Below are 25,875 nucleotides of genomic sequence, written 5' to 3'. Positions count from 1 at the left end.
CTCTATCGTCCTTTCTCTCCCTCTCCCTTCCCCCCTCTCTCGTTTTTCCCTCCTCCCTTCCTCACCTTTCTCTTCCCCCTCTACCCCACCGTCTCACTTTCTCTTACCTCTCCATCAGTCTGTCCCCCTCCCACTATCTCTCCCCCTTACAACTCCCCTGCCCTCTCCCACACACACACACACACACACACACACACACACACACACACACACACACACACACACACACACACACACAAACACACAAACACACGTACAACGCGCACACATGTCCACGCACGACTCAAACCCAAAAGTAACACTCACACACGCACACACGTACACACATTTACGCACATACACCAAATTACACCTCATTCTCCATCTCTTTCCCTCTCCCTCTCTCCCCCTTCTCTCTCTCACCCCTCTCCCTTTTCTCTTCCTCCCCCTCCCTCCTCCCATTCCTATCTCTTTTGCTTCCTCCCTCCCTTCCACCCCTTTTCCCTCTGGCCACCTTCCCACTCTCTCTCCATCCAACCATCACACTCCCTGTTCCTCTCCCTCCCTCTCCCCCTATCGCGCCCCCGGGCAACCCCCCACCCCCACACACACATGCACACAACCACAACATTTAACCCATTAAAAAATGGTTGCTCAGAAGGGAAGTCGAAGGCTCACGGGATCAGACAAGAATGGTTCTAGTAAGGAAGAATGGATGCAAGAGCAATGCAAAAGGATAAAACAAGAGTGGGAGAGGAAACTAGGCGAGTTTTCTGAGAAAATGGAGAATAGGATGGAAGCAAAGATTTCTATGAATTGGAAAAGAGGATGGAGGAGAAGAAATGGTAGACACAAATCGAAGCTACAGAAGCCAGGATAAAGGTCCTAGAATGAGGCAAATAGGCTGAAGCGACTCACAGGGGTACTGAAAAGAGGAGACAGCATCTGAAGCTGGTACACCCCTAGTGAACGAGGAGCCCAGCGGAAAGGAAGGAGACACAACTAATGCTAAGGACCTATCAGCCCACCAAGCAGGGCCGAGGAATGAAGGGGTAGGGCAGTTGGGAGCAGGGATAGAGATATGGGAGGGGTGAAGGTGGAAAGGGGGATACATCACATGCAGAGGCACGGCCATACCACCATTACCTACAGGAAAAAATAGGGAAGAAAATGACCATGTACAAATGGAAACCAGAGACACAGACAGAAAGACAATGAGAGGAGGAGAGGGAGAAGTCAGTGTTTATTCATGGGCTTCAGGAGAGCGAGGGGAGGGCACACAATGAAAGACAGCAGAACATCAAAGAAATAGGTAAAGAGGACATGTCTGAGATAGTAAATTTTCAGAGATTAGGGGGGGGGGACTTGAAGGAGAGAAATCGGTTGGCCAAGCTGAATTTCAAAACAGAAACAGTGCAAAAAATGATCCTGCAAGAGAAACAACGGCTGAAGGAATCGTCAGCATACAAGAGGGTGTTCCAAGAGTGAGACAGAACAAAAACAGAATGACACTATCCCAACGCAAACCACAATCCACACTTACAGCCCCCAACCCACACTACGCTGTAGAATCCCACATCACACTGCTAGGTCCCCCACTCTCACAGACCCCATAAAACAGAGTGTTGGAGAGGAAACTGAAGGTATAGTACACCAACGCTGATGGAATAACGAATAAGTGGCACGAAAGAGTCACAGCCATCACCAGACATCATAACTTTCGCAGAAACCAAGCTCACAGAGTTGGTAACAGATGCCATCTTTCCAACGGGATATCTGATCCTGATGAAAGACGGAAGGAACAGAGGGGGGGGGGTGGAGGAGTGGCACTGCTCATCAAATACCAACGGGATTTTGATGAGTTGAAGAGAGGAGACAAAGAAGCAAGAGATTGCATAATAGGAACGCTTCAGCCTGGAGGTCCCAAGATGGAAATTGCAGTGACATATAACCCAACACAGAAAACTACGATGCCAAGGCAAGAATATGATGAGAGTAATAGAGGGATGGTCGACACACTAGCTGAAGTGGCCAGAAAGGCTCATGTGAGCAGGGCAAAGCTACTGATTATGGGTAACTTCAACCACAATGAATTAGATTGGAGAACCTGGAGCCACATGGGGGCTCAAAAACGTTGAGGGCTAAGATGATGGAGCTGGTACTGTAAAACCTCATGTACCAACATGTAAGGGACAGTATCAGAGAGAGAGGAGAGGATGAACCAGCGAGACTGGACCTAGTATTCACCTTGAGTAGTGCAGATATTGAGGACATCACATATGAAAGACCCCTCAGGGCCAGTGATCATGTGGTTCTGAGCTTCTAAGACATAGTATAATTACAAGTGGAGAGAGAAGCAGGAAGGACCGAACAAATGAAGTCAAACTACAAGAAAGGAGACTACACAGGCATGAAGAATTTAATGCATGGGGTTCAGTGGGACAGAACTGGCAGGGAAGTCAGTAAACGAGATGAAATATGTGACAACAATATGCAAAGAAGCCGAGGAGAGGTTTGTACCCAAGGGTAACAGAAATAACGAAAAAGCCAGGATGAGCCCTTGGTTTACCCAAAGGTGCAAGGAGGCCAAAACCTAATGTGTTATAGAATGAAAGAAGTATAGAAGCTAAAGGACCCAGGAGGATAAGGAGAAAAAGAATATGCACAGGTAAGAAGAGAGGCCCAAAGACAATATGAGAATGACATAGCAACGAAAGCCAAATCTGACACAAAACTGTTGTACAGCCACATCAGGAGGAAAACAACAGTCAAGGGCTAGGTAATCAGTCTGAGGAGGAAAGGAGGGGGAGCTCACAAGAAACGACTGTGAAGTATGTGAGGAGCTAAACATGAGATTCAAGAAAGTGTTCACAGAGGAGACAGAAGAGACTCCAGAAAGACGGAGAGATGGGGTACACCATCAAGTGTTGGACACAATACATACAACCGGGGAAGAAGTGAATAGACTGCTAAGCGAGCTAGATACCTCAAAGGCAATGGGGCCGGATAACATCTCTCCATGGGTCCAGAGAGAGGGAGCAGAGGCGCTATGTGCACCACTAACAACAATCTTCAATATCTATTGAAACAGGGCGAATACCTGAGGTATAGGAAGCAACAAATGTAGTCCCAATTTTTCAAAAAAGGAGACAGACACAAAGCATTAAACTTCAGACCATTGTCCCTGACGTGTATAGTATCCAAGGTCATGGAGATTATCAGAAGAGTGGTGGAGCACCTAGAAAGGAATGAGCTTATCAACGACAGCCGGCACGGTTTCAGGGACGGGAAATCATGTGTCACACACCTACTGGAGTTCTATGACAGGGTGACAGTAAGAACAGAGAGAGAAGGATGGGCAGAATGCATTTTCTTGGACTGTAAGAAGGCGTCTTGACACAGTTCCACACAAGAGATTAGTGCAAAAGCTGGAGGACCAGGGAAGGCACTACAATGGATCAAGGAATACCTGTCAGGAAGACAACAGCGAGTCATGGCACGTGGCGAGGTGTCAGAGTCGGTGCCTGTAACGAGCAGGGTGACACAGGGGTCAGTCCTAGTACCGGTGCTGTTTCTGGTATTTGTCAACATGACGCAAGGAATAGACTCCGAAGCGTCCCTGTTTGCAGATATTAAGTTGATGAAAAGAATTCAATACGACGAGGACCAGGCAGAACTACAAAGGGATCTGAACAGGTTGCAGGCCTGGTCCAGCATCTGGCCCCTGGAGTTCAACCCCACCAAGTGCAAAGTCATGAAGACTGGGGAAGGGCAAAGAAGAATACAAGGGGAAGGGGTACAGACTACAAACCTCACTCAAGGAAAAGGATCTTGGGGTGAGTATAACACCGGGCACATCTCCTGAGACGAACATCAAAAAAAAAAAATAACTGGTGCAGCATATGGGCGCCTAGCAAACATAGGAACAGCATTCCAACATCTTAATAAGGAATCGTTCAGGACCCTGTACACTGTGTACGTTAGGCCCATATTGGAGTATGCAGCACCAGTTTGGAACCCACACGTAGCCAAGCATGTAAGGAAACTAGAGAAACTGCAAATAAATAACAAAAAAGGCACAATACCGTGACTGGAACGATACATAAATAACCCGCAAATAAAAGAGAGAAGCTTACGACGACGTTTCGGTCCGACTTGGACCATTGGCAATGTCAATGTGTGAAACTGCAAAGGTTTGCAACTAGTCCCGGAGCTAAGGGGTATGTCCTACGAGGAGAGGTTAAGGGAAATCGACCTGACGACACTGGAAGACAGGAGAGATAGGGGGACATGATAACAAGATATAAAATACTAAGAAGAATCGACAAGGTGGACAGAGACAGGTTGTTCCAGAGATGGGACACAGTAACAAGGGGTCACAGTTGGAAGTTGAAGACTCAGATGAATCATAGGGATGTTAGGAAGTATTTCTTCAGTCACAGAGTTGTCAGGAAGTGGAAAAATCTGTAAAGTAATGTAGTGGAAGGAGGATCCATACATAGCTTTAACAAGAAGTATGATGAAGCTCATAGAGCTGGAAGAGCGACCTGGTAGCGGCTAGTGAAGAGGCGGGGCCAGGAGCTGTGACTAGACCCTGCAACCACAACTAGGCGAGTACAACTAGGTGAGTACACACCATTAACAGAATAGCTGCTACAGGCGCCCAGTGGAACTAAGGGCGTTTCCCCTGGTGCGAGAACATACGTGGTCGTGGAACCTCAGACTATTTTCAACCTCATCGTGTTTAGGTACAAGCCTTCCCGAGCAGTCTGTACATTAATAAAATCACGAAACGATTTATTCGCGCGTGCGCGCGCACACACACACACACACACACACACACACACACACACACACACACACACACTATATATACATTATATATATATATATATATAATATATATATAATATATATATATATAATATATATATATATATATATATAATATATATATATAATATATATATATATATATATATATATATATATATATATATATATATATATATATATATATATATATATATATATAGTAGGTAGTAGGTTGGTAGACAGCAACCACCCAGGGAAGTACTACCGTCCTGCCAAATGAGTATAAAACAAAAGCCTGTAATTGTTTTACATGGTAGGATTGTTGGAGTCTGTCACAAACATGCAAGATTTCAGGTACGTCTTGTTACTTCTACTTACACTTAGGTCACACTGCACATACATGTACACGTTTACATATACACACTCATCGGAGTTTTCTTTGATTTTATCTTAATAGTTCTTGTTCTTATTGCTTTTTCCTTTTATATCCATGGAAAAGTGGAATAATCTTTCCTCTGTAAGCCATGCGTCTTGTAAAAGTGAACTAAAATGCCGGGAACAATGGGCTAGTAACCCCTTTTCCTGCATAGCCTACTAAAAAGAAAAAGAAAAAACCATCAAAGTGGGATGTTTGAATGTGCGTGGATGTTGTGCAAATGTTAAGAAAAAGATGATTGTGGATGTTGTGAATGAGAAGAAGCTGGATGTCCTGCCTTTAAGTGAAGCAAAGCTGAAAGGGGTGGGAGAGCTTCAGTGAGGAGAAATAAATGGGATTAGGTCAGGGGTTTCAAATAGAGTTAGAGCTAAAGAAGGAGTATCAATAATGTTGAAAGATTAGTTATGGCAGGAAAAGAGGGAATATAAATGTATTAATTCAAGGATTATGTGGAACAAAATAAGGGTTGGATGTGAAAAGTGGGTTATAGTAATGTAGAGGAGAGAGAGATTTTGATAAATGTTGAGTGCAAGAGGAGTTTTGAACCAAGTGTGAGAGTACTTGTGGTTGGGGATTTTAATGCTAAAGTGGGTAAAAATATTGTGGAGGGAGTAGTAGGTAATTTGGGGTGCCAGGGGTAAATGAAGATGGGGAGCCTTTAATTGAGCTATGTGTAGAAAGAGGTTTGGTAATAAATAATACATATTTTAGGAAAAAGAGGATAAGTATACAAGGTATGATATAGCACGTAATGAAAGTAGTTTGTTAGATTATTTATTGCTGGATAAAAGGTTGATGGGTAGGCTTCAGGAAGTACATGTTTATAGAGGGGCAACTGATATATCGGATCATTATTTAGTTGTAGCTACAGTTAGATTAAGAGGTAGATGGGACGAAAGGAAAATGGAAACAATAAGAGATGTAAAAGAGTATAAACTAAGGGAGGAGGAAGTTCGGGTGAGATATAAGCGACTATTGGCAGAAAGATGGGCTGGTGCAAGTATGAGTAGTGAGGATGGGGGGGTTGAAGAGGGTTGGAATAGTTTTAAAAAAACAGTTTTAGAATGTGGGGAAGAAGTTTGTGGTTATAGGAGGGAGGATGCAGGAGGAAAGAGGAGTGATTGGTGGAATGATGAAGTAAAGGGTGTGATAAAAGAGAAAAAGTTAGCTTATGAGAGTAAAAGAAAGGTGAAGAGAGTGGTAAGAGAGTGCAAAAGGAGAGCAGATGATAGAGCGGGAGAGGCACTGTCAAGAAATTTTAATGAAAACAAGAACAAATTTTGGAGCGAGATAAACAAGTTAAGAAAGCCTAGGGAACGAATGGATTTATCAGTTTAAAATAGAGTAGGAAAGTTAGTAGATGGGGAGCTGGAGGTATTGGGTAGATGGCAGGAATATTCTGAGGAACTTTTAAATGTCGACGAAGAAAGGGAAGCGGTAAGACTGGCCAAGGTATAACATCTAGGAGAACAAGAGCATGTGAGTGTTGCGTGAGGCATCAGCAGGAACTGATTCATGACACAAATAGCAGTAGTGTTGGAGTGGTTGGTATTTTTGTTTAATAAATGTATTAAAGAGAGGAAGGTGCCTAGGGATTGGCAGAGAGCATGTATAGTTCCTTTATATAAAGGGAAGGGGGACAAGGGAGATTGTAAAAATTATAGGGGAATAAGTTTATGGAGTATACCAGGAAAAGTGTACGGTAGAGTTATTACTGAAAGAATTAGAGGTAAGACAGAGAGTAGGATTGCGGATGAGCAAGGAGGCTTTAGAGTGGATAGGGGATTACCTGGAGAGAGTCCCGGCCCGGTCTGTGACCAGGCCTCCTGGTGAATCAGAGCCTGATCAACCAGGCTGTTACTGCTGGCTGCACGCAAACCAACGTACGAGCCACAGCCCGGCTGGTCAGGTACCAACTTTAGGTGCTTGTCCAGTGCCAGCTTGAAGACTGCCAGGGGTCTATTGGTAATCCCCCTTATGTATGCTGGGAGGCAGTTGAACAGTCTCGGGCCCCTGACACTTATTGTATGGTCTCTTAACGTGCTAGTGACACCCCTGCTTTTCATTGGGGGGATGTTGCATCGTCTGCCAAGTCTTTTGCTTTCGTAGTGAGTGATTTTCGTGTGCAAGTTCGGTACTAGTCCCTCTAGGATTTTCCAGGTGTATATAATCATGTATCTCTCCCGCCTGCGTTCCAGGGAATACAGGTTCAGGAACTTCAAGCGCTCCCAGTAATTGAGGTGTTTTATCTCCGTTATGCGCGCCATGAAGGTTCTCTGTACATTTTCTAGGTCAGCAATTTCACCTGCCTTGAAAGGTGCTGTTAGTGTGCAGCAATATTCCAGCCTAGATAGAACAAGTGACCTGAAGAGTGTCATCATGGGCTTGGCATCCCTAGTTTTGAAGGTTCTCATTATCCATCCTGTCATTTTTCTAGCAGCTGCGATTGATACAATGTTATGGTCCTTGAAGGTGAGATCCTCCGACATGATCACTCCCAGGTCTTTGACGTTGGTGTTTCGCTCTATTTTGTGGCCAGAATTTGTTTTGTACTCTGATGAAGATTTAATTTCCTCGTGTTTACCATATCTGAGTAATTGAAATTTCTCATCGTTGAACTTCATATTGTTTTCTGCAGCCCACTGAAAGATTTGGTTGATGTCCGCCTGGAGCCTTGCAGTGTCTGCAATGGAAGACACTGTCATGCAGATTCGGGTGTCATCTGCAAAGGAAGACACGGTGCTGTGGCTGACATCCTTGTCTATGTCAGATATGAGGATGAGAAACAAGATGGGAGCGAGTACTGTGCCTTGTGGAACAGAGCTTTTCACCGTAGCTGCCTCGGACTTTACTCTGTTGACTACTACTCTTTGTGTTCTGTTTGTGAGGAAATTATAGATCCATCTACCAACTTTTCCTGTTATTCCTTTAGCACGCATTTTGTGCGCTATTACGCCATGGTCACACTTGTCGAAGGCTTTTGCAAAGTCTGTATATATTACATCTGCATTCTTTTTGTCTTCTAGTGCATCTAGGACCTTGTCGTAGTGATCCAATAGTTGAGACAGACAGGAGCGACCTGTTCTAAACCCATGTTGCCCTGGGTTGTGTAATTGATGGGTTTCTAGATGGGTGGCGATCTTGCTTCTTAGGACCCTTTCAAAGATTTTTATGATATGGGATGTTAGTGCTATCGGTCTGTAGTTCTTTGCTATTGCTTTACTGCCCCCTTTGTGGAGTGGGGCTATGTCTGTTGTTTTTAGTAACTGTGGGACGACCCCCGTGTCCATGCTCCCTCTCCATAGGATGGTAAAAGCTCGTGATAGGGGCTTCTTGCAGTTCTTGATGAACACGGAGTTCCATGAGTCTGGCCCTGGGGCAGAGTGCATGGGCATGTCATTTATCGCCTGTTCGAAGTCATTTGGCGTCAGGATAACATCAGATAGGCTTGTGTTAACCAAATTCTGTGGCTCTCTCATAAAAAATTAATTTTGATCTTCGACTCTCAGTCTGGTTAGCGGCTTGCTAAAAACTGAGTCATATTGGGACTTGAGTAGCTCACTCATTTCCTTGCTGTCATCTGTGTAGGACCCATCTTGTTTAAGTAGGGGCCCAATACTGGACGTTGTTCTCGACTTTGATTTGGCATAGGAAAAGAAATACTTTGGGTTTCTTTCGATTTCATTTATGGCTTTTAGTTCTTCCCGCGATTCCTGACTCCTATAAGATTCCTTTAGCTTAAGTTCGATGTTTGCTATTTCTCTGACCAGTGACTCCCTACGCATTTCAGATATATTGGCCTCTTTTAGCCGCTCTGTTATTCTTTTCCGTCGCCTGTAAAGGGAGCGCCTGTCTCTTTCTATTTTACATCTACTCCTCCTTTTTCTTAGAGGAATAAGCCTTGTGCATACATCGAGTGCCACCGAGTTAATCTGTTCTAGGCATAAGTTGGGGTCTGTGTTGCTTAGTCTATCTTCCCAGCTTATATCGGTTAGGACTTGGTTTACTTGGTCCCACTTTATGTTTTTGTTATTGAAGTTGAATTTGGTGAATGCTCCCTCGTGACTAATCTCATTATGTCGGTCTGGGGCTCCGCGCATACATGTCTGAACCTCGATTATGTTGTGATCTGAGTATATTGTTTTTGATATGGTGACATTTCGTATCAGATCATCATTGTTAGTGAAGATGAGGTCTAGTGTATTCTCCAGTCTAGTAGGCTCTATTATTTGCTGGTTTAAATTGAATTTTGTGCAGAGATTTAAAAGCTCGTGTGTGTGTGAGTTCTCGTCAGAGCTGCCTCCTGGTGTTATCACTGCAACAACATTATTTGCTATATTCCTCCATTTTAGGTGCCTTAAGTTGAAATCCCCCAGGAGCAAGATGTTGGGGGCAGGAGCTGGCAGATTTTCCAGACAGTGGTCAATTTTTAACAGCTGTTCCTGGAATTGCTGGGACGTTGCATCCGGAGGCTTGTAGACTACCACAATGACTAGGTTTTGGTTCTCGATCTTTACTGCTAAAACTTCCACTACATCATTTGAGGCATTAAGCAGTTCTGTGCAAACAAGTGACTCTGCGATGTACAGGCCAACCCCCCCCCCCCCTTTTGCCTGTTCACTCTGTCGCATCTGTATAGGTTGTAACCTGGGATCCATATTTCGTTGTCCAAGTGATCCTTTATGTGGGTCTCTGTGAAAGCCGCGAACATTGCATTTGCCTCTGCAAGCAGTCCACGGATGAAAGGTATTTTGTTGTTCGTTGCTGGCTTTAGACCCTGTATATTTGCAAAGAAGAATGTCATCGGACTGGTGGTATTGTTGGTACTGGGGGGGGGGATTTTTTTTCCGGCATTAGTATCTGTATCTGTTGGTTTGGAGTGGAGGCCATCGACTGTGGTTCCACTCCAGGAATGACTGGATTTGGTGTACGATTTCCGCCATTTCCTGCCAGTTTTTTTTCCTTCCTGGCACTAAAAAACCTCTCCCTCTTGAGTGGCTGTGGCTACCCAGGTTTTCCCATGGCCTGGATGTTTTGTATCTTTTTGTCCCCTTTAGATGGTGTGCCTGGCAATTTAAGTTATAGCACAGTCTTTCCTGTACTGAAGAGGGACACATTTCAGGGTGAAAAAGCTTACAGGAAGGGAGTTTGCATTTTCCTGTTGTCATATGGGCACGGCATTTTCTAGGGTGGTCATAGTTGCACGTCCCATCTGTTTTTCCAGATTTCCCATGCCTGCAGATACCAAGTGCATAGTATGTGCACAGGCTTGGTTTCCGTTTGCCTTGGGTTTCTGTGACTGTATTCCCTGTTGGTGCATGTTTACCTGTCTTATTCCTATCCTCACTAGCACCAACAATGGAGCTCTCACCAGTTGTTTTTGGTAATATATCCTCACTATTGCTAGTGGAGTCCTCTTGTTTGCTATTTCCTGTGGTATTACTAGTTTGTAATATTGGTTTTATCTTGTCCTTGACTACACTTGTTTCCCCACTACAGCTCCTGTCTCCCATGAGGTCATTTATATGCATTCCCTCCTGCGTATATTTCCTGACTACCTGGACAAAATCTCCAGCTTCACCATTACTGTCTCCCAGGACAGCACCTCCAGCTTCACCATTACTGTCTACCAGGACAGCACTATCAGCCCCACATTTACTGACTACCAGGGCAGCACCTCCAGCCTTACAGTTTCTAACTACATGGCCAGCACCAAGGGTGATACCATCCAGCCCAGACTTTTTATTTTCCCATCTGTTATAGAATGCTTCCAGGTTTTCTATGAAGGCTGCTTTGATGTTATCCTCTTTTAATACCAATGTGATTTTAGTCCACAGATTTATCTCATTTGGGCATACCCAAAAACACTTCCCTGATTTAATACTGCTTGTAGATAGTTCTTGGATATCTGCACAAGGGGCGTGACACCAATTTTCACAAAAATGACAATTTATCCATGCGGAAGCCCGTTTGTTTGATTGACTGCAGACTACACAGAGCTTCATAATGTGATTTGAATGGTTGATTTACTGTAATTCTACTAGTAACCTCTTGAATATTCTACTAATAACCTCCTTAAAGTGAAGCGCTAGCTATTTGTATTTCTGTTTCTAACTGTACTTGTATATTAATACAGCTTACCGGAGTACGTTTGTTTTATATTTATTGTTTGTGTTTGATAAGGCCGCCTAAAACCCCGTCTGTTTACAGTATGCTTTATTGTCCAACGAATCCGTTTGAAACTGGTCAAGGGTTTAGTCCAGTCAAGGGTTCGGACCAGTCAAGGGTTCGGACCAGTCAAGGGTTCGGAACCAGTCGGATCTGATCAGGGTCACTTATTTAAAACATACTGGTCGGTGATTTGGGCTAACACATGAAGGATCTACTGGAAATTATCTAACCGAGTAATATGTGATTTGATTGATACAAAAGTATAACTTGCGTGTTGAAGAACCGGTGATTGCTGGCAGCTCCTACAATGACGAACGGTCGAGCCTCAACCCTTGTTTATCGATCACTGTATCTAGCTTTTCTAGGTTTTTTTCCGTCTCCACCACAACAAATGCTATATTATCACTATAGTTGACTGGTGGAATTTTTGGAGGAAAGACACTTTTTCTGTAGTAATATTTGCTTCTCGTTGTGTATATTGCGACCGCTGGTAACTACAGGTTATATGAATTTCACAGTATACGTCTGGTATTTCAAGAAAAGAGAAAAAAACTAATGAAAGTCACTCCACTCCACTAAGTACCATTATATTACTGGTTAGTTGCTACTACAACACTGAATTCTCCTATTCACTGGTATCACTAGATTATATGCGAGGTACACTAGCAGGCCAGGAAGATTATTAAAACAGCTGACCTGTGGTAAGTTTCTGGCGACTTCTGGCACCTGCCTCTTTAGGCTTATCACTTCAGTTACAAATTTACCTGTTTTAAATGACACTTTAGCATTTATTATCTATATACTAGGGTGCCACTGTAGTATACACTATAACACTATGTATACACAATATTATCAGGGAGACTTTCTTTCCTCTGACAAAGAAAAGTTTTATTATTATTATTTTGCACACGGCACTCAGGCCTGATTCCCCTCTGACAGTAAACTCTGCTAGGTAGTGCACACTAATCCTCCTTTTTTGACTCAGTATATATTTTCTGGCCAAGATTGGTTCCAGGCGCTAGAAGGATGTATCGTATATGATTGATGGCACAAATTAAAGTTCTAGCACGTAAGAGCGACCGTGAAAACACGAGAAAACCCGGAGCACAACGAGGCACGCTGGACAGGCACCTAGGATCAAATGTTTACATTGAAGCATACATGTGAACAGCATTTAGATAAAGGCAGGGAAGTTTTCATTACATTTATGGATCTAGAAAAGGCATATGATAGAGTGGATAGGGAAGCAATGTGGCAGATTTTACAAGTATATGGTACAGGTAGTAAGTTACTAAATGCTGTAAAGAGTTTTTATGAGGATAGTGAGGCTCAGGTTAGGGTGTGTAGAAGAGGGGGAGACTACTTCCCGGTAAAAGTAGGTCTTAGACAGGGATGTGTAATGTCACCATGGTTGTTTAATATATTTATAGATGGGGTTGTAAAAGAAGTAAATGCTAGGGTGTTGGGGAGAGGGGTGGGATTAAATTATGGGGAATCAAATACAAAATGCGAGTTGACACAGTTATTTTTGCTGATGATAATGTGCTTATGGGCAATTCGAAAGAAAAGTTGCAAAGGTTAGTGGACGAGTTTGGGAGTGTGTGTAAAGGTAGAAAGTTGAAAGTGAATATAGATAAGAGTAAGGTGATGAGGGCATCAAATGATTGAAAGAAAAACTGGACATCACATAGGACAGGAGGAGTATGGAAGAAGTGAATGTTTTCAGATATTTGGGAGTTGATGTGTCAGTGGATGGGTTTATGAACGATGAGGTTAACCATAGAATTGACGAGGGAAAAAACGTGAGTGGTGTGTTGAGGTATATGTGGAGACAAAACACGTTATCAACACTTATATGGGTGTGAAGCTTGGGTTGTAAAGGCTGCAGTGAGGAGGCAGTGGAGATGTCCTGTCTACGGGCAATGTGTGCTGTAAATATTATGCAGAGAATTCGAAGTGTGGAAATTACAGGGTGTGGAGTTAATAAAAGTATTAGTCAGAGGGCTGAAGAGGGGTTGCTGAGGCGCTTTGGTTATTAAGAGAGAATGGATCAAAGTAGGGGAAGGCGAGGTAGGTGTCGTCCTCGAAAAGGTTGGAGGGAAGGGGTAAAGGAAGTTTTGTGGGTGAGGGGTTTGGACTTCCAGCAAGCGTGCATGAGCGTGCTAGGAGTGAATGGAGAGGAATGGTTTTTGGGATCTGACGAGCTGTTGGAGTGTGGGGAGGGTAATATTTAGTGAAGGGATTCAGGGAAACCAGTTATTTTTATACAGCCGGACTTGAGTTCTAGAAATGGGAAGTGCAATGCCTGCACTTTAAAGGAGGGGTTTGGGGTATTGACAGTTTGTTGGGATGTGTTATAGGACAGTATATACATAATTGGGGTCCTGATATTGTAATTATTTCAGGTCACTTTTTATACTGAAAGAGTTCTAAGAAGCAGGATAGCAAACCACCTGGACTCCCAAAAATTGCACAACCCAGGGCAACATGGTTTCAGAGCAGGTCGCAAAACAACCATAGAGGAAGTAGAATGATAGCTCTAGGCCTCGTGTTGCAATCAACACATCAGGAGTTTGCAGAGTTGCAGAAAAAAGGAGGATGTCCGAGCTTATTAGCTCGATCCCAGAGGATGTATTCACTGGAGTGAGGGAGGGAGGAAGAGAAGGGCAGGAAGTGCCCCGAGGCATACCAGTGCATCCTGTATCACTTGGTTTGCGATATTTGCATAATATAAAATTATATATATATATATATATATATATATATATATATATATATATATATATATATATATATATATATATATATACATATATTACATACATATATACATACATATATACATACACACACACACACACACACGCTTCCATTCACTGTATCTCATCCTCACAGACTGGTGACAGTTATAACTATTCACAAAATATGCTCCGCTTCCTAGTAAGAGGGCGGACCAACCAGTACCAACCATGAAATTTTATAGAGGAAGGATCAAACAAGGTGAACCAATCAGAAACTATCAAGACCCATCATAGAGTATCAGCTGATCATTACAATACGTTCCTGTTACTTGTCTGACATGGCAGTACCATAAACTCTTTGTATAGTGGATATGCCTTTTGTTAATCTCTGGCCAACTCTTGGGCATGACCTACTTCCACTTTTGTTTCCCACCCACCAGTGACTTTCAACTGCTGCATTTCATCTGACTACAGCATATCTGAGTCCATATTCCTGTCTATTCTTCACATAGACAGGAATGAACTGAAAAAGCCACTGGTTAGCAAAGGATCTTCAGACAAAAAAAAAAACCCCAAGTGTTACATGTGTGTCTTATCCTTCATCATAAGACTGAGAGAAAAACTAAAGAGTCCCGAGTCTACCACCATCTAGGTTTCTCGAAACCATGAAGCAAAACCATTTGGTTTCACTTCTGAAAACCCGTCCAATGACACCATCCTATGACATCATGACCCATCGTATGTCGCCTGTCCTCTCATCCTATAGTCTCTAACACCAGGTCACCCACTGTGCAACTCTGATTCCTTATTCTCAACTGCGCCTCCCCTATCACCCGGCTGTTGGTCTTTGTAAGGAGTGTCCTGTTCTCAGTTTAACTTGATTAAGCTCTCACTGAGTGATGAGTTTTTTTAATTAAGGCTTTGATATAAAGTGTAACTAGGTTTATTACAGAGAACCAGCCGGAGAATGTTAATTAGAACAAACTATGTAGGGTTATTCAGGACCAAGCAATTAAACGTGAAAACAATACGATGGCAAAATATGAAAGATAGTGTTCTCAATTCTCTAAGTATGATAAATCACCTGGTTTATAAAAGAATAATTCATTAAAATACGTAAGCTTAGGTGCTTTTGACTCCATAATAACTTTTTAAACAATATTTTTAAGTAAAAAAAATTGTCATCGCCTATGAATTCTTGAAAAAATCTCAGAAACGTCAAAACATGAAGCAGTCAGAAGCAAGGAAACATGGAGGATGAACCACTGTGTGGAGGTCTGGGAGACCATCAGAAGCAAGGAAACATGGAGGATGAACCACTGTGTGGAGGTCTGGGAGACCATCAGGAGCGAGGAAACATGGAGGATGAACCACTGTGTGGAGGTCTGGGAGACCATCAGAAGCAAGGAAACATGGAGGATGAACCACTGTGTGGAGGTCTGGGAGACCATCAGGAGCGAGGAAACATGGAGGATGAACCACTGTGTGGAGGTCTGGGAGACCATCAGAAGCAAGGAAACATGGAGGATGAACCACTGTGTGGAGGTCTGGGAGACCATCAGGAGCGAGGAAACATGGAGGATGAACCACTGTGTGGAGGTCTGGGAGACCATCAGAAGCAAGGAAACATGGAGGATGAACCACTGTGTAGAGGTCTGGGAGACCATCAGGAGCGAGGAAACATGGAGGATGAACCACTGTGTGGAGGTCTGGGAGACCATCAGAAGCAAGGAAACATGGAGGATGAACCACTGTTTAGAGGTCTGAGAGACCATCAGGAGCGAGGAAACATGGAGGATGAACCACTGTGTGGAGGTCTGGGAGACCATCAGGAGCAAGGAAACATGGAGGATGAACCACTGTGTAGAGGTCTGGGAGACCATCAGGAGCGAGGAAACATGGAGGATGAACCACTGTGTGGAGGTCTGGGAGACCATCAGAAGCAAGGAAACATGGAGGATGAACCACTGTGTGGAGGTCTGGGAGACCATCAGGAGCGAGGAAACATGGAGGATGAACCACTGTGTGGAGGTCTGGGAGACCATCAGAAGCAAGGAAACATGGAGGATGAACCACTGTGTGGAGGTCTGGGAGACCATCAGGAGCGAGGAAACATGGAGGATGAACCACTGTGTGGAGGTCTGGGAGACCATCAGAAGCAAGGAAACATGGAGGATGAACCACTGTGTAGAGGTCTGGGAGACCATCAGGAGCGAGGAAACATGGAGGATGAACCACTGTGTGGAGGTCTGGGAGACCATCAGAAGCAAGGAAACATGGAGGATGAACCACTGTGTAGAGGTCTGGGAGACCATCAGAAGCAAGGAAACATGGAGGATGAACCACTGTGTGGAGGTCTGGGAGACCATCAGGAGCGAGGAAACATGGAGGATGAACCACTGTGTGGAGGTCTGGGAGACCATCAGAAGCAAGGAAACATGGAGGATGAACCACTGTGTGGAGGTCTGGGAGACCATCAGGAGCGAGGAAACATGGAGGATGAACCACTGTGTAGAGGTCTGGGAGACCATCAGGAGCGAGGAAACATGGAGGATGAACCACTGTGTGGAGGTCTGGGAGACCATCAGAAGCAAGGAAACATGGAGGATGAACCACTGTGTAGAGGTCTGGGAGACCATCAGGAGCGAGGAAACATGGAGGATGAACCACTGTGTGGAGGTCTGGGAGACCATCAGGAGCGAGGAAACATGGAGGATGAACCACTGTGTAGAGGTCTGGGAGACCATCAGGAGCGAGGAAACATGGAGGATGAACCACTGTGTGGAGGTCTGGGAGACCATCAGAAGCAAGGAAACATGGAGGATGAACCACTGTGTAGAGGTCTGGGAGACCATCAGGAGCGAGGAAACATGGAGGATGAACCACTGTGTGGAGGTCTGGGAGACCATCAGAAGCAAGGAAACATGGAGGATGAACCACTGTGTAGAGGTCTGGGAGACCATCAGGAGCGAGGAAACATGGAGGATGAACCACTGTGTGGAGGTTTGGGAGACCATCAGAAGCAAGGAAACATGGAGGATGAACCACTGTGTAGAGGTCTGGGAGACCATCAGAAGCAAGGAAACATGGAGGATGAACCACTGTGTGGAGGTCTGGGAGACCATCAGGAGCGAGGAAACATGGAGGATGAACCACTGTGTGGAGGTCTGGGAGACCATCAGAAGCAAGGAAACATGGAGGATGAACCACTGTGTGGAGGTCTGGGAGACCATCAGGAGCGAGGAAACATGGAGGATGAACCACTGTGTAGAGGTCTGGGAGACCATCAGGAGCGAGGAAACATGGAGGATGAACCACTGTGTGGAGGTCTGGGAGACCATCAGAAGCAAGGAAACATGGAGGATGAACCACTGTGTAGAGGTCTGGGAGACCATCAGGAGCGAGGAAACATGGAGGATGAACCACTGTGTGGAGGTCTGGGAGACCATCAGGAGCGAGGAAACATGGAGGATGAACCACTGTGTAGAGGTCTGGGAGACCATCAGGAGCGAGGAAACATGGAGGATGAACCACTGTGTGGAGGTCTGGGAGACCATCAGGAGCGAGGAAACATGGAGAATGAACCACTGTGTGGAGGTCTGGGAGATCATCAGGAGCGAGGAAACATAAGAACATAAGAACACTGCAGCAGGCCTACTGGCCCATGCGAGGCAGGTCCAAGACTCCTACCGGCTTAAGCCAATGCCCAAACCTAGTCAGGTCAGGTTACATTCACTTAAGGAAGGAACACGGCAACTGACCTAGTAGCACAAGCTAATCAGCTCCAACTCACACCCACCCACACCCACTCATGTATTTATCTAACCTATTTTTAAAACTACATAACGTTTTAGCCTCTATAACTGTACTCGGGAGTTTGTTCCACTCATCCACAACTATTTCCAAACCAGTGCTTTTCTATATCCTTCCTGAATCTGAATTTTGCCAACTTAAAACCATTGCTGCGAGTCCTGTCTAGGCTAGATATTTTTAGCACGCTATTTACATCCCCCTTTATTTATTCCTGTCTTCCATTTATGCACCTCAATCATATATACCCTAATTCTACGTCTTTCTAGAGAGTGCAGATTCACGGCCCTCAGTCTATCCTCACAGGGAAGATTTCTGATACATGGGATCAACTTTGTCATCCTCCTTTGTATGTTTTCCAGAGCATTTATATCCATTCTGTAATATGGTGACCAGATCTGAGCAGCATAGTCTATTTGAGGCCTAACCAAGGATATATAGAGTTGAAGAACAACCTGAGGACTCCTATTATTTATGCTTCTTGATATGAAGCCAAGGATTCTGTTAGCTTTAATGCGAACACTTATGCACTGTTGTCTTGGTTTCAGATTACAGCTAACCGGAACGCCTAAATCTTTTTCGCAATCCGCAATATTAAGATCCACATTTAGTTTATGTGTGGCATGGTTATTTTCCTGTCCAACATTTAGAACTTTGCATTTATCTATATTAAACTGCATCTACCACTTCTCCGGCCATGGAGGATGAACCACTGTGTAGAGGTCTGGGAGACCATCAGGAGTGAGGAAACATGGAAGATGAACCTTTGCGTGGAGGTCTGGGAGACAGGAAGGGCACACCATCAGCACCTCGTACAGCCTGACAGAAATTAATCACCTCCTCAAAGTTCTCCCTTTATGGACCATCAACTCAACTCCCAACTCTCCCTTTCCCTTTCCTTGTCTCTTCCATTTACCTCGTTTTCTGTTCCATTCTACCATCTCAGATTTTGAATAATTTGCAACTCTTTCTTCGTACAATTCCTCTCCCATTACCTTTCGTTAGAATCCTGCCTTCCCCCTCCCTCCTCTCCCCACCTTCCTTTCACCCTTTCTTCCCCCTCTCTTCCCCATTCTTTAAAGTGCAGTTCTTTTCCCTTTTTATCGATCACTTTCACCTCCCTTCAAGAGTGATAATTTTTTCCAATCTCCCACATCCCATTACCAGTGTTTCTAATCCATTAGTCAACTTTACTTACCTTCCCTTCACCACTGCTTTGTCTATCCAAAAGCCTCACCCTCTCTTTACAATTGCTCTATCATAATTCTCTCTCCCTTCCTTTACCACTACTGTTTCTCCCAGTGGTTTTTCCCACTCTTATAAGTAAGTCACGTCAAGTCGCACTCTCATATTCTTCATCGCCCTTGAGATTTTCCAGTCTCTTGCCTCTTTCTGCTTTCTATCCCCCATTTCACAGCCATTTCCCATCCCCCACTCACTTTACACTCCCCGACCTTCCTCCCTTTCCTCCTCCTCCTCCTCCTCCCTCTTTCCCCCACTTCTTCATTTGCTAAATTATCGTGGTATTAAGTTATTTTTCCTCCACGCTTTTTTAAATAACCAGTTTTGTATCACAGATTTATATATACTCCTAATTATTCTATTTTGGTTCAGGCACTCAGTATGTGATAATCACCTAAATTACTCCCCCACCTTTTAAATAATACTGCGGTAACCCCTCACCAACTAATCCCCGGGTTGTAAATTTTCTCTATAATATTTACACAATACGTTACGCTCAAACACGTGATCACTGCTTCCAGCCTCCTGCTTGTTGCAACGCTCACAACCCATGCTTGACACCCATACAACAGTGTTGGTTCCACTATACTCCGGTATTTTATTTTATTTTTATTTTCTATATATACAGGGTGTAGACAAAAACATTCCATGATTTCAAACGGGTATAACATGCAACTTTATTGCAATAATCTTTCACAGTTAATAGCTTCAGATGCAGGATTTCATTCAGTTTCATGTGGTATAAGGTAACATTAAAGGCACCAATTGTGCACCCCTCCGGTTGCTCGGCAAACATCGATGCGATAGTCCAGTTCGGTCCAGACGCTCTGCAGCATGTCTGGTGTTATCATGCGAACTGCTTCAGTGATCGAAATTTTCAGCTCCTCCAGGGTTGCAGGTAGTTGTTGTACGTAAACTGTGCTCTTCACGTACCCCCAAAGTAAGAAGTCACAAACAGTTAGGTCCGGTGACCTCTGCAAGTGGCGTGCGAGGCCATCGGATCTGTTTGTGACTTGTGTCTTTGGGTGTACGCGAACAGCACAGTTTACATGCCACCACTACCTGCAACCCTGGAGGAGCTAAAATTTTCGATCACTGAAGCAGTTCGCATGATAACACCAGATATGCTGCAGAGTGTCTGGACCGAACTGAAGTATCGCATCAACGTTTGCCGAGCAACTAAAGGAGCGCACATTGAGTGTCTTTAATGCTGCCCTATACCACATGAAACAATGAAATTCTGCATCTGAAGCTAACTGTGAAAGATTATTACAATAAAGTTACATGTTATACTTGTCTGAAATCAGAGTGTGTTTTTGTGGCAACCCTGTATACTTTGGTACTTCCCTTTTTTACCTCCATGGATTAGGTTTTGTCTCCACAGATACCTCAATGCATCACCAACCTTTTTTACTCTCGTCATTTCTATCGTTCATCTCGTCTTTCATAGACCCCCATCTGCCGACAAGTCCACTCCCAGATATCTAAATGCATTTGCTTCCTCTCTGCTCGCTCCCTCCCTCCAGTCTGGTATCAAATCTTTCGCTGCCTATTTTTTTCTTTGTTACTCTAATTACCTTGCTCTCATCTATCTTCACTTTTGAATTTCTTCTTTAGCTTCCACTCCCAAATCCGTCTACAACCTTTGCAACTTTTCTTCAGAATCTCCCAAAAGAACCATGTAATCAGCAAAAAACTATGACAACTCTCACTTTGTATTCGTTATCTTTGAATCCTGCAAATTACTCCAACACTAAAGCGTTCACTTATTTTGACAACCCTAACTATAAAAATATTAAAAATACTATGGTGTCACCACACATTCCTGTCCCCCTCTTTTCTACATAGCCTGAGCCTCGCTGTCCACAAACATTTTACTACTTACAATAATCTACCTCAAATTCTATACTTTCGTAACATCTATCCACCCTTCCATATTCTTTTCCTAAGTAGTTCATTTATATGTTTCTTGGACTACATACTCCTCACCTTTCCTATAAGCTCCTTGTTTCTATGCAGTTCTGCTCTCCAACTTACCCTTAATTCTTTAAATAACTCTGCCATGCACTTTGCATGGCATAATTCAAACACTTTCTTTTATCTCATTCTCTCTTATACAAAAGAACTAATCATGCATGCTCGCTTGCAATCCCGAGGTACCTTCCACTCATTCACACTCACCCATCTTGAACGAAAACACCAACCACTCCAAAACTATATACTCGAACATTTCTGTCTAGCTTCCTACTGCTTCATCACTCCATCCACACTCATAATTGACTCTTGCTCACTCACAGGTGTTATACCTCCCGGTCAAATACATGAAATCACTCCTCCTTTTTCTCCATTAACATTAAACATCTTCAGATATTCCCTCCCTCCCTCTTTTCGTTAACTCCACTCCCCATCAGATAACTCCGTCCACTAATATACATACATACATTATATATATATATATATATATAAAGTCCTTTCTAAAATTTTCTCTTATATGTTTAATGATATATCTTTTCATTTATGTTAATGTAAAAATTAAAAAAAATTACCAGTAGAACCTTAGAAAACTTACCTAACCTTATAACAAGCGCAATTTAATTTAGCCAAATCCAACTAAATGTATTTTAGATAAATTTACAACAATTTAATAACAAACAATAAATTTTTTTTTTCCGTTAGGTTCAGAATGATTTTTGCGAAATTATGGCATACACAAATTTTTGCTTTCCTTATTCGAAAAAAAATAGATATCTCATTGTGTCTGTTTATTAAATTATTGTAAACTTACCTAAAATACATTTAGTTGGATTAGGCAAATTAAATTGCGCTTGTTAAAGTTAGGTAAATTTTCTAAGGTACAAAATTATTAATTTTTACATTAACATAAATGAAAAAAATACATAAATTTAAACGTATAGGAATTTTTTTTAGAAAGGACTTAATTTTAAACGAGTTCTTGCTAATTGATCAGTAAAACCTGAAATATTATGAACCAGAATACAGCAGAAACTAGACTCCATAAAGGAGATGCAATAAAAATATGAAAAAGCGCGCATTCACGTCAGTCTATCGAAAGTTAAAGAGGCGGGGCCGAAGTTAGCCCTTCCAGCTCTTCCATTGTCTCGCAGCATATACGTATACCCCGAGATGTGTATACCTGTCAGCGAATGTATGTAGAAATTTTGCTTTAATCTCGGCCTCAGGGATTGACGTATTCTGGCGGTGAACTGGTTACATGAAATGAAAATTAACGACTCCTGTAGGCAACAGGTTTCAATCCCATTAACTTACCAATATACAAACCAACGAACCAACCTTCCCTCGCCCCGCAAACTTAAATAGTTAATAACAGTCCCACTCCCACAAACCACTTCCCCAAAACAAACGTCGCCACACGTATACTAATATTCTTCTACTGCCTATATGTCCACGCACATCCTCCACCCATGGTATTATTTAAACATACACATACTTATCTTCCATACAAGTACTCATCTTATATTCCTCTCATACCCTTATGTAAGTATCATCACGTTCACTCTCACGCACCAACATGATTATCTACTCTCGCACACGCACACGCACACTTGTCAGTGCTCTCACGACTGTAGCAAAATTGGCTACTTACAACTCCCGAGAATGAAAATTTCCCGCTACTGATGCCAGTTAGTACACGTGAAAAAAAGCTCAACTTTTTCGAGGGCAGTTTTCGAGGGGCAAGTACTGTATAACAAAATTTACACCAACGAAAAATGTTCACAGAAACACAAACTTAAAACAATCTGAAAATGTTATATAAATGTAACTAAACCGGTTGCATCACTTACCTTCGAAGTACCTGTGAAGCCGTAACTACCTGTGGAACCACTGCTTCTCAAAAATGCTTGTCATGAAGGAAAAAAAAAATACTCTATTTCTACACACAAACCTTCAATGTACCCTCAGGAAGGTGCAAATCACTATACATCATACCTCAGGAAGAACACAAATATGTTCAGAAGAAATAACCAGGACGCAATAATATCATAAAGGGAAAAAAATGCACGGAAAGGTAAAAGTGGTGGGTCGAAGAGTGGTAGTGAACTGACCGTAGCGGGAGTAAAGGAATGGAGCCCGTCCGTACTGGCCGCCCGCGGGAGACTGGGAGCGTAGTGGTGGTGCAGAGGGCCGCGAGGCGACCCCAGTTGTTGCTGTTGCTGCTGGCACCAATATCTGTGGGGAGGAGCCAAAACGTTCGTGTCAGTCTTCCAGAGTGAACCTTGGCAAACGTTTTCTTTGTCAGTCCGGTCTCCTACCTATGGTCCTGTCGCTTGTGCTTTCCCTATCGCTTTCTCATACTTAATCTATTTTTTTTTTTTTAGTGAATTTTCATCGGCGGGAGCTGATATAGCTACTATGTGCAGCTGCTGCTTCTGTAACTGCTGTAGTTCCTGCTACTGCTTAAAGTGCAATTAGAGTACTTGTTACTACTGCTGCTCTAACCTGCTGTTTTATGCTACCGCTAAACTTGTTGCTACTATTATAGCTATTAATGCTGTTGCTACTAACGAAGTTACCTTATCTGCGGTGGTTGTTACTGTTACTGCAGCTGCTGTTGCTGCTGAAATCACGACTGCTATAGGTGTGCTGTAGCCACTACTTCTGTAGCTGCTTGTACTGTAGACCCCCTCAAGGGGGCTCTTGATTTAGGGAATTGGATCTGTGCTCCAGTTCCCCGAATTAAACCTGAATGCCTTCCACATCCCCCCCCCAGGCGCTGTATAATCCTCCGGGTTTAGCGCTTCCCCCTTGATTATAATAATAATAATAATGTACTGTAGACATTACTATAGTGGTATTGTACACAATACAACTTAAATGACCTACCTTGAGCAACATTTTCACCATTGTATTAACATCAACTATCACTTTATAAATATGCAATAGACAACACAGTCACCACTGTAGTAGCATCAACAATCATTCTTTTCCCACATTTATCTAATAATTATATCCTTCGAATTATAATAACTGCACAGTAATTACTGTATATCAGCCAGATTATGTCAACCAAAATCCGGACTTTACGTAAAATATTTATTTAGGTATTGAAAACAATAAGGCATGAATCCACGGCAAGTCACTCCTAAAACTCACAGGCCAGTGCGTGTTATTACTATTTCGCGAGTCATAATAATTGTTACTGATGCTTTTACAATATCTTTGTTTATCACACTACTTCGTGCTCCACGTTAAGGTAATGTTATGTTACAAAAATGATGATAAAATAATATTAAAAAAAAAAAAACGAATATCAGCGATGAAGATAAAGGAACGCTTTGCAGAAGAGGCTTTCGTTAAAACAGCCTATTATTTTACAGAGCTTTAACAAGTCATGCCTAGATGAAGCTCTACACAGAATGCAACTTTGTCCTGATTCGTAACCTTGTGTCTATCTTTACCAATTATAATGTTAAAAAAATTATTTTTAAACCTAATCAATAAGTTTGAATATCTAAACCAGAATAATTACAGAATCTGAGAAGAATTATTTAAACCATTTCTTATTAAACCTGACACTGCTCGTACATAACTATACCTCACGAACCTTTCCACAGTCATTTTGTATTCTCTCTTTCTGATCCATGCATGAATTAATGAAGTCCCTGGTTAACAAAACGTTTTCTAAACGATGCCATTACCCTCACGTTGTGTTACTAACAAAAACTTGGTGTATGATAATTTGGATAATGTAGTACAGATCCCAGACTGTCGCTCTGTAGAAAAAAATGTTCAGGGATCACCTAGCTCGTGATTCTATCGACGAAGATCTATTATATACAGAACTAAACACAGAACACAGGAAGAGGAGGTAATCACTTCATCAGCCTAGGTGGTCGGTACCCTTTTCTTGATAAATCTGAAGCAAAGGAGGAAGATGATCACTTGCATACTGGAGTCACATCAGGTGCAGGAGTTGATGTCATCGTTACAGGTGGGTGGGACATAATAGTGGAAGTAGGTGATGCCAAGAGTTGGGCAAGAGGTTAACAAACAAGTTGTAGGAGATTTCTTCTGTAACAAAATTCGAGGGTGTTGCTGTGATAATATCATTGCATTGTTGCGCTGTATGACCTATACAAGGGTCATACAGCTCAATAATGGTATGCAATGCAGGAAAGATGAGGAATTAAACAAGTGTGTAACACCAGTTTCTAGGTCGAGGGACTAAGTACCTCATCTCCCTCTGTCTTCAGATATCATTTCTTTTGATTGGAATATATATATATATATATATATATATATATATATATATATATATATATATATATATATATATATATATATATATATATATATATATATATATATATATATATATTTATTTATTTATTTATTTATTTATGGTAGTAGGTTGGTAGACAGCATCCACCCAGGGGAGTACTACCGTCCTGCCAAGTGAGTGTGAAACGAAAGCCTGTAATTGTTTTACATGATGGTAGGATTGCTGGTGTCTTTTGTCTGTCTCATAAATATGCAAGATTACAGGTACGTCTTGCTACTTCTACTTACACTTAGGTCACACTACACATACATGTACACGTTTATTTATACACACTCATCTGAGTTTTCTTTGATTTTATTCTTAATAGTTCTTGGTCTTATTACTTTTCCTTTTATATCCATGGGGAAGTGGAATATGAA

At 42.7% G+C, this 25,875-nt stretch overlaps 1 long non-coding RNA gene across 1 annotated transcript in view; it reads right to left on the bottom strand.

Moving 5' to 3' along the window:
* Positions 1-25,875, bottom strand: part of LOC138852798 (uncharacterized) — a 626,019-nt gene that overhangs the window by 464,062 nt on the left and 136,082 nt on the right. The window contains exon 2 of the long non-coding RNA XR_011392086.1: positions 23,280-23,403. This is a non-coding gene — a long non-coding RNA (uncharacterized lncRNA). The remainder of the gene's footprint in view (positions 1-23,279; positions 23,404-25,875) is intronic.

This window comes from Cherax quadricarinatus, chromosome 16 (assembly GCF_038502225.1).
Source record: "Cherax quadricarinatus isolate ZL_2023a chromosome 16, ASM3850222v1, whole genome shotgun sequence".
Lineage (NCBI taxonomy): Eukaryota > Metazoa > Arthropoda > Malacostraca > Decapoda > Parastacidae > Cherax > Cherax quadricarinatus.
Note: the sequence above shows the minus strand (reverse complement) of the source record. Positions and strands in the feature narration are given on the sequence as shown.